Below are 10,148 nucleotides of genomic sequence, written 5' to 3' on the forward strand. Positions count from 1 at the left end.
GCTTGGTAGTGGTGAATTCTCTCAGCACTTTTTTTTTTATGTTGTTGCTGTTGTCTGGAAAAGACTGTATCTTTCTTTAATTTATGAAGCTTAGTTTCACTGGATAGAAAATTCTTGGCAGATAATTGTTTTATTTAAGGACGCTAAAAATAGGACCCCAATTCCTTCTAGCTTATAGGGTTTCTGCTGATAAATCTGTTAATCTGATAGGTTTTCCTTTGTAGGTTACCTAATGCATTTGCTTCACAGCTCTTAAGATACTTTCCTTCATCTTGACTTTGAATAACCCAATGACTGTGTGCCTAAGTGATGATCTTTTTGTGATGAATTTCCCAGGTGTTCTTTGAACTTCTTGTATTTTGATGTCTAAATCTCTAACAAGGCCAGGGAAATTTTCTTCAATTCTTCCCTCAAATATGTTTTCCAACCTTTTAGATTTATCTTCTTCCTCAGGAACACCAATTATTCTCAAGTTTGAACATTTAAGATAGTCCCAAACTTCTTGGAGGATTTGTTCACTTTTGAAAATTCTTTTTTCTTTGTCTTTGATGGATTTGGTTAATTCGAAAGCCTTGTCTTTGAGCTTTGTTCTGATTGTTCTATTTTGTTTCTCAGACTTTCCAGTGCATTTTGCATTTCCCTAAGTGTGTCCTTGATTTCCAGAAGTTGTAATTGTTTTTTATTTATGCTCTATTTCACTGAAGAGTTTTCCTTTCATATCTTGTATCATGTTAACTTTACCTTTCTCTGGTCCCTCTTTGATTAGCCTAATAATTGACCTCCTGAATTATTTTTCTGGCTATTCAGGTATTTCGTTTTGGTTTGGATCCATTGCTGGTGAGCTGGTATGATATTTTGGGGGTATGAAAGAACCTTGTTTTGTCATATTACCAGAATTGTTTTTCTGGTTTCTTTTCATTAAAGTATACTATGTCAGAAGGAAGATCTGGGATTCAAGGGCTGCCGTTCAGATTATTTTATCCCACAGGGTGCTCCCTTGATGTGTGTTCTCCTTTTTCCCCTTGGAATGGGACTTTCTTGGAGCTGAACTGTAGTAATTGTTTTTGCTCTCCTGGGTCTAGCGACCCAGTGGAGCTACCAGGCTCCAGGCCTGTACTGGAGAGTGTCTGCAAAGAGTCCTGTGATATGATCCATCTTCAGGTCTTGCAGCTGTGGATACCAGCACCTGCTCCAGTGGAGATAGCAAGGGAGTGAAATAGATTCTGCAAGGGTGCTTGGTTGTGTTTTTGTTTAGTGTGCTGGTTTTGTGTTGCTTGACCTGCAGCCAGCAAATGGCACTTTCAAGAACACATCAACTGTGGTCCTATAGGGAGGATGCAAGCTTGCCAAGGGACACTTGGTTAAGTATTCAGGTTTCTCAGGTGGTGGGCAGGGCCATAGAGCTCCCAAGAGATTATGACCTTCATCTTCAGCTACCAGAGCAATTAGAGAAAGACCACTGGGTGTGGGCAAGGATGAGCGTGTCTGAACTCAGCTTCTTCTTGGTCAGGGTTCACTGCAGCTGCTGTGGGCATGGGAGTGTAGTTCCCAGTCCAAATTAGTTATATTCCCAGGAGGATTATGGCTGCCTATTCTGAGTCATACATGTCGCCATGGAAGTGGGGGAAAGCTCGCAGTCACAGGCTTCACCATGCTCCCATGCAGCCCACAGTCCCAAAGGCCCATCTCACTCCCACCATGCCCCATCAACAGCACCAAGTCTATTTCCAGGCAGCCAGTGGCCAGGGCTGAGAACTTGCCCCAGACCATGAGCATCCCAGTTGAGAAAGCAAACAGACTCAGAGTTCTTCGGCATCTCAGGGAGCCTACAAGGGTTATCCAGGTCCTTCAAAGGGTCTGTGGATTCTCTCAGCTTTCCTGGTATGTACTTGCTATAGTTCTTGGGACAAAAGTCTACAATCTGAGTCTCCACATGCTACTCTGTCAATCCAAGTGGGAGCTGCAACTAGTTCTGCCTCCTATCTGCCATCTTAATTTCTCTCTAAATTGTAGACTTGAAAATAGTCTTCTATGACTTATGTCCTGATATTTGGACATGCTGGGGTGGAAGTTGATCTTCCAAGGCCCCAAGAAGCCCCAGATTTTGCTGAGTGTAGCCCATGCAGTAGCTGTTATGCTTGGAGTTGTATGCTTATGGCTCTACCAGGATGAAATTGCACACTGGTGGCTTTACTGATTTGAGGCCTTTGAGATGACTCTATCCTCATGGCTCCTCTAGACATTGCCCTAGGGGGTGCTCTCTGCAGTGACACAGCCCCAGTGGCCCGCGTTCCAAGGCCCTTTAAGGCATGCTCTGAAATGTAGGTGGAGGCAGTAATGTCCCTACAGCTCGTGCACTTTGTGCGCCCATGGAGATGGCACTGTACCAATGCTGTCATGGTTTATCATGAGTGCCTTCTGCAGGGGCAGCATGAGCCACACCTGGCTTGCTTGAGCCACAGCTGGAATGGCCAAGGAGTGAGTGCTGTACTAGAATGACAGAAGCAGAAAGTTGAAATCATCCTGCTCCCAAGACCCTGGCATTCTTGGCCGGTGATAGGTGGGGCAGTCCCAAAGATCTCTGAAATGTTTTCAGGGTTATTCTTTCATTGTCTTGATGAATAGTATCTGCTATTAATTTAATACTAATCTTCTTATCAAACTAATCTCCTTATTAAACAGTTGCTTAGCTATAGCCTTGGTAGGCTCTTCTGAACACACTTTATAATTATATGGCCAGGCTGATAATTTTCTAAATTTTAATATTCTGCTTCTCTTTTGATTATAAAGTCTATCTTTAACTTTTTCTTTCTTCTTGCATTTTACTATAATCAGTTAAGAGAAGCTGTGCAGCACCCTCAACACTTTGCTTAGATATTTCTTCTGCCAAATACCCTAGTTCATCATTCTTAAATTCTACCTTACACAAAAGTGGTAGGATAGCAATACAATTCAGCCAAGTTTTTTTTTTTTGCTTTGTAACAAGGATGGCCTTTCCCACAGTTTCCAATAAGACATTCCTCATTTTCTTCTAAGGCCTCATCAGAATGGCCTTTATTATCCATGTTTCGACCAACATTTTGTTCATAACCACTTTGATAATTTCTAAGACTGAGGCTTTTTGTATAGCTCTCCTCTTCTTATCAGCTTTCACCAGAATTGTCCTTAATTCTCCATTTATGGCAATACAGGCTTTTTCCAGCATTAATTTCACAACTGTTCCTGCCCCTATCCATTACCCACTTCCAAGGCGGCTTCCACATCTTTAGGTATTTGTTATAGCAGTGCCTCCACTTCTTAGTACCAATATCTGTCTTAGTGTCTTTGTCCTACTATAAAATAATAACACAAACTGGGTTATTTATAAAAACATACATCTATTTCTCACAGTTCTAGAGGCTAGGAAGTCCAAGATCAATGTGCCAACAGGTTTGGTGTCTGGTGAGAGCCTGGTCTTTGCTTTCAGGATGGCATCTTATTGCTGTATCTTCCATTGGGGATTAATGCTGTGTCCTTACATGCTGAAAGGGGAGAAGAAAGTGAAACCACTCCCTCAAGTCCTTTTATAAGGGCCACCATCCATTCATAAGGGTGGAGCCTTCATGACTTAATCACTTTTCAATAGTTCCTGCCTCTTAATACCATCACTTTAGGGGTCAGGTTTCAACATATGAATTTTGGGGCCACATACATTCAGAAAAACTTTTATAAAATAAATACCAATCCTTCACAAACACTTAAAAAACCAAGGATAAAGGAACATTTCCCAGCTCATTCTATAAAGCCAGCATTGCTTTTGTATCAATCCGATAATGAAAATCAGAAGAAGATAGAATCTGTAGGACCATATCCTTTTAATATATGATGCAAAATCCTCAACAAAATACTAACTACTGAAACAAATTAATATATAAAAAGGATTTAAACACAATAGGCAAAGTGGTTATTTATCCCGTAAATGCAAGATTAGTCTCAACCATCCAAATAATATTATAAAGTTTCAGTATCATTATAATAAAAGGAAGGAAAATGTGTTGTCCTCCATAGATGCACGAAAAGGCTTTTGAAATATTCTAACATTCCCTTAATGATTAAAAAAAAAAAAAAAAAAAAAAAAAAAAAAACACCCTCTTAAACAGAAATGAGAAGGAGCTTACTCTGCCTGATAATGGGCATCTATAAAAGCACCCATTGCCACCATCATCATTATATTTAGTAGTGAAAGTCTGGATCCTTTCTCTGTAATATCAGGAATAAGATGAAGATTTTGGCTCCAACTACTTGTATTCATCATTGTACTGGAGGTGCCAGCTATGGCAATTAGGCAGGAAATGAATTGAAAACATCCATATCAGAAAGGAAAAGGTAAAACTACCACTATTTAGAATTAATAAAATAGCTCATCAAGGTTGAAGAATACAAGACCAATATACAAAAATTCACTACATTTCTATTACATTTGCAATGAACACCCAAAACTGTAGTTAAGAAAATCATCCCATTTACAATAGCAACAAAACAGATAAAATATCTACGAATAAATTTAAACAACTTGTGGGTTCACTTTTTTAGTGGCATACTCGAGAAATTACAACATGCATTCTTAGTTTAGTAAACCTACTATAAATTAGAATTTTTCTACTTCCAGGACAATTAAAAATCTTTGGAATAGGTTAACTTCATTTAATACCCTCGCATTTTGTGTTATCTTTGTCACATATTTTAATCATGCATAACTGGCAAATATTTAATGTTCCACAGAATATAATTATTATATCCTTTAATGCTGTCCTGCTGATAATGAATTTCCAGGGTTTTGCCTTAGAAAGTTATTTTGTTGACATAATTTTAGAAATTGGTTGGGCATGGTGGCTCACGCTTATAATCCCAGCACTTTGAGAGGCTGAGGAAGGAGGATTGCTTGAGCCCAGGAGTTTGAGACCAGCCTGGGCTACATAGTGAGACCCCATCTCTACAAAAAGTTTAGAAAAAGAAATTAGCTGGGCATGGTGGCTCACTGCTGTATTCCCAGCTGCTCAGGAGGCTGAGGCAGGAAGATTACTTGAGTCCAGGAGTTCCAGACTGCAGTGAGCCATGATCATACCACTGTACTCCAGACTGGGTGGCAGAGTGAGATTCTGTGTCCACAAAACAAAGCAAAACAAAACAATTTGGTTTTAAAAATTACTATACATATAATAAAATGCAAAAAATTAAATGTACAATTTGATGGGTTTTAACAAATACATACACCCATGTAACCACTACTAAATCAAGATGTGAAACACTTCTGGGACTCAAGAAAGTTATCTCATGCCCCTTTGTAGCAATCACCACCACTCTTTTTTTTTTTCAACTGAATTAGTCTCTTTTTATTCTCTTGGTAATCTCTTCCAAAGTTAACTACTTCCATTGTAGGTGAGGAAATGTATAAGACTTCATTTCACATGTTGGCACTGTCATAAGCATGGTTTTTCCTTTTACTGCAACTCAGAATTAAAATTTTAGATTCTTGATTTTTTTATATTCCAGTCCTAGAAGTAATTTCCACTGAAGGAGTTATCTGATGACAGTCTTATTTTTCTAGTAGTGCCTTATAACCCAGCTCCAGCTTCTCCAGGAACACTACAAGATGTATTTAGCTTAAATATATATTAAACTAAAAGGAATTCTCTGAAATGAGTTTAAATACATTTTATTTTAGACAACCTACATGACATGTTTTCCTAAAACAATGCCTCCACTCCAAGTAAGTCACAGTCAACGTAAATGAAGAGCTCAAGATGACATCAGTTCCATTTGTCGTAAGTCCTGCTGTTGTGTGGATGACAAAAAGCAGGTAGTTTTGATGACAGGTGATAAATTCAAACTAATTGCCAAATTTGTTAATAATTTTTCATTTCTAAATTATTCTTAAAGACAAGCATATGTAGGGTAACAGTGTCCTCACGGTAGTCCAGTAGAGCAACCAACGCTGTCAAGATTCTTGTTTTCACCAATAAAGAACTGGTAGATTTTGAAATTAGCAAGGATGTGCTTGATTTGTTCAGCAACCCCTATCATGAAAGGTTTTACTCTTTCTGATCTCTGTTCTTCATGTTTTCCTTTGATCGATTTCATGTAATGCGTTACGTACTTCTTACAGGCCTCTTTTTTGAAGCTTGTGTCCTGTGATAGTGTATGACATCAACACTAGTGATAACTGTGCTTTGGGTTTCTTTACCATCAGGGACTTCAGTAGAGGCGTTTCTACCAATAAGCGAGCCATCAATGTTATCCTCTGTCCTACTGACTATCTTCCCCTCCATCTCCAGGCACCGCCCTTCTGTGATCTCCTGGTTCTTGTAAATCTCATCCTGGCTGATGAGATCTGGATAGATAATCATGATGGTGGCTGAAGGGAGACGATGGTGGCGCTAGGTTAGCAGTGTCATAGAGCTCAGAGCTAATGCAGAGCAGCTGGAGCAGTGCTGAGGTAAGTGGGAAAGTGGGGGGAAAAGTCCAGGTAACCATCATTTTGTGTATCACTGCGCTAAATTTTGTCTATTTTAGTCATTTATAGGCATGGGAACATGCAGTAAGTAGTCTTTTGTGTCTGGCTTTCTTAACATAAAATATTTTTATTATTCATCCATGCTGAATGTTCAAATAGTTTGTAATTTTCATTAATGGGTAGTCTTCTAGTGTATGAATGCATACAGTTCATACATTATTTTCTTAATGGCCATTTGTGCTAGTTTCAGATTTTAGCTACTGTGAATAGAGAAGTATGAAATTTTTTCTAAGTCTTTCTTTAGACCCATGTTTTTATTTCTCTTGGAGAAACAACTAAGAGTGGAATTGCTGGGTGATGTGTTAGGTATATGTTTAACTTATATGAGAATTGCTAGATCTGTTTTCCAAAGTGGTTTATACGTTTTACACTCAAACCAGAAATGTATGTGACTTCAAGCTACATTGCATTTCACTCATACTTGGGATTGCCATTCATTTTAACTTTTGCTGTCCTTGTGTGAAGTGCTCTTTTGTGGTTTAATTTGCAATTCCCAGATGAGTAGTGAGGCTGAGCCATTTTTATGTTTTAATTGGCCATCATTATCTATTCTGCTAGGTTTCTAATAAGATGTACTGTTGATTTTAAATGAAGGATGTGTGTATTTTATTACTGAGTTGTAGTAATTTTTTATATATACTGGATACAACTTCTTGGTCAGATTTATGTATTATAAATATTATCTCCAAGTCTATGGTCTGCCTTTTTGTTTTTATAATAATGACTTCTGAAGAGCGAAATGTTTTAACTTTTATAGATATGGTATTTCAAGTTTTGCTTTTATGATTACTACTTTTGCGTTCTGTTTAAGAAATCATTGCCTTCCCCCAAATCATGACGGTATTGTCCTTTGTTTTCTTGTACAATGTTCATATTTTAGTTTTAATTTCTGTCCATGATCCCTCTCAATTTAATATTTGTGTATGGTGTGAAGCCTTGGGTTCTGGGTTCAGTTTTTAAAAATAAAGCCAGCCAGATCATCTATCACCATTTGCTGAAAAACTACTCCTCCTTGCATTATTTCGGCATTATTTGCATTTCTGTTTCATGAACAGCTGCCAGTTTTATTATTACTATTTTTCTTTTCTTTTCTTTGTTAAAGATAGAGTTTCTCTCTGTCCCCCAGGCTGGAGTGCGGTGGCGCAATCTTAGCTCACTGCAACCTCAACCTCCCGGGTTCAAGCGATTCTCCTGCCTCAGCCTCCTGAGTAGCTGGGATTACAGGCATGTGCCACAATGCCTGGCTAATTTTTTTATTTTTAGTAGAGATGGGGTTGTACCATGTTGGCCAGGTTGGTCTCGACCTCCTGACCTCAAGAGATTCACCCACCTGGGTCTCCCAAAATGCTGGGATTACAGGTATGTGCCACTGTGCCTGGACGTATTATTACTATTTTTCTGATTGTGCCTTTTATCCCAGATTGTTTTGTTTTAGAAGTTTTACTGTGATCTTCTGAGATCTGAATTTCCTTATACTTATTCTATTTTGGGTTCATAATTCTCTTGAATTATGCTTTCTGTTTTTGCTTTATTGAGAAAGATTTTTGAGTTATCATTTACTCAAATATTGCTTCCTCCCTATTATTTCTCACATAGCTTTGTAGGTTGCCAATTAAACATATGTCAAGATGACATCCCCTGTTTCTCCTATACTCTTTTCTACATGTTCCACCTGTTTTTTTCCTCTTTGTCAGTGCATATTTTTTTTCACCTATCAGATTTAATGGTCCTCACTTCAGCTGTGTTTAACATGCCATTTTCCATATCCATTGAGTTAATTTCAGTTGTATTATTCTCTAGTTCTATAGTTTCTATGTGTTTTTATAAATTTAAAACATATGTTCTATTTTGTCACATTTTCTTATATTTTGAACATGGTATATCAGTTATTTAATTAATATTGTATTACAAAAACTCAAAATATAGAACAAATGCAAGTTTATTACACGGAATGTTCTTATAACCTTTACATAAATCCATCAACAATTTACATTTGGCCACATTTGCTTTGGTGCTCTGTGTATGTGTGTGCGTTTGTGTGTGTGTGTGTGTGTGTCTTCAATTACTATTATTTATTTTGCTGAACCTTTTAAGAGTGTGTTATGTGTATGACCCTCTATAGTGGATTGAATAGTGGATCTCCAAAATATATGTTCACCTAGAACCTCAGAATTATGACTTTATTTGGAGTTAGTTACTTGCAGATACAATTAAGGTAAGGAGCTTGAAATGAGTTTATATTTGGTCAGGGTGGGCCCTTAAAGTCAGTGAAGGATGTGCTTATAAGAAACAGAAAAGGAGAAAATACGAAAATGCAGAAGGAAACCATGTGCAGTGGAGGTAGAGACTGTAATTATGCTGCAACAAACCAAAGGACGCCAGGATACACCACTAGCTGGAAGAGACAAGGAAGAAGTCTCTCATAGGGACACCAGGAGGATCATGGTCCTGCTGACATTTTGATTTCAGACATCTGGCCTCCAAAACTGAGATAATAAACGTGCATTGTTTTAAGCTACCATCATACTTGTACAGTAGTCCTCCTTGCCTGTGGTTTCATATTCTGTAGGGTCACTTACCTCCTGCACTCAATTGTGGCTTGAAAATATTAGATGGGAAATTACAGAAATAAAAAACTCATAAGTTTTAAATTGAATGTCATACTGAGTATTGTGATGAAATCTCAACATCCCACTATATGCTGCACTGGAATCATCCATTTGTCTAGTGTATCTATAGTGTATAAGCTACCCACCCTTCAGTCATTTAATAGCCAACTCATTTATCAGATTGACTGTGGCAATACTGAAGTGCTTGTTTTCAAGTAACCCTTATTTTACTTAACAATGCCCCCCAAATGCAAGGGTAGTGAGCATATTATAATTGTTTAATTTTATTATTATAGTTGTTAATCTCTTACTGTGCCGAATTTATAAATTAAACTTTATTAGAGGTATGTATGTATAAGAGAAAACATTGTATATATAATATTTGATACTATCTGCAGTTTTGAGCATCCACGGGCTATCTTGGAACATATACTTCATGGAGAAGAGGGGACTACTTTAATAATATCTTACAGCAGTCATAGTAAACTAATTCAACCCCAAAATATTTCACCATGTATATCCTGGAGCAAAGATATTCTTTGACATATATACAGTACAATTATCAAGTGAGAGCAGTTAACATTGTTATGGCACTATTATCTAATATACACTTCTTACCTAATTTCTCCATTTGCCTGAATAATATGATTTGTAGAATTTAATTTATTCAATTCAGGATCTAATCCAAAATTAAACATTGCATTTACATGTCTTTAGGCTACTTGAATCTGAAAAAGCACCTCAGTTTTTGATTTTAAAACATTGATTTTTTTAAGAATATAGGTCAATTGTTTTGTAAATTGTCCCTCAATGCTTGTCTGATTGTATTCTCGTTTGCAGTTTCAAAACGTGTTAGAAAAAATATATGAATGACGCTATTTTTTTCACTGAATCACATCAAGAAGCACATAATGTTAAGCTGTCTGATCATTGGTGATGTTAACTTGGATCGCTTGATTAAGGTGATGCCTTTCATATTTATATAA

The 10,148-nt window shown here is 37.4% G+C and overlaps 1 pseudogene; it reads right to left on the reverse strand.

Moving 5' to 3' along the window:
* Positions 1-5,885: 5,885 nt before the first annotated feature.
* On the reverse strand, positions 5,886-6,386 carry LOC108520974 (translationally-controlled tumor protein pseudogene; annotated as a pseudogene).
* Between the last annotated feature and the right edge of the window lie 3,762 nt (positions 6,387-10,148).

Source organism: Rhinopithecus bieti, unplaced genomic scaffold, assembly GCF_001698545.2.
Source record: "Rhinopithecus bieti isolate Rb0 unplaced genomic scaffold, ASM169854v2 scaffold_56843, whole genome shotgun sequence".
In the NCBI taxonomy this organism is placed as follows: Eukaryota; Metazoa; Chordata; class Mammalia; order Primates; family Cercopithecidae; genus Rhinopithecus; species Rhinopithecus bieti.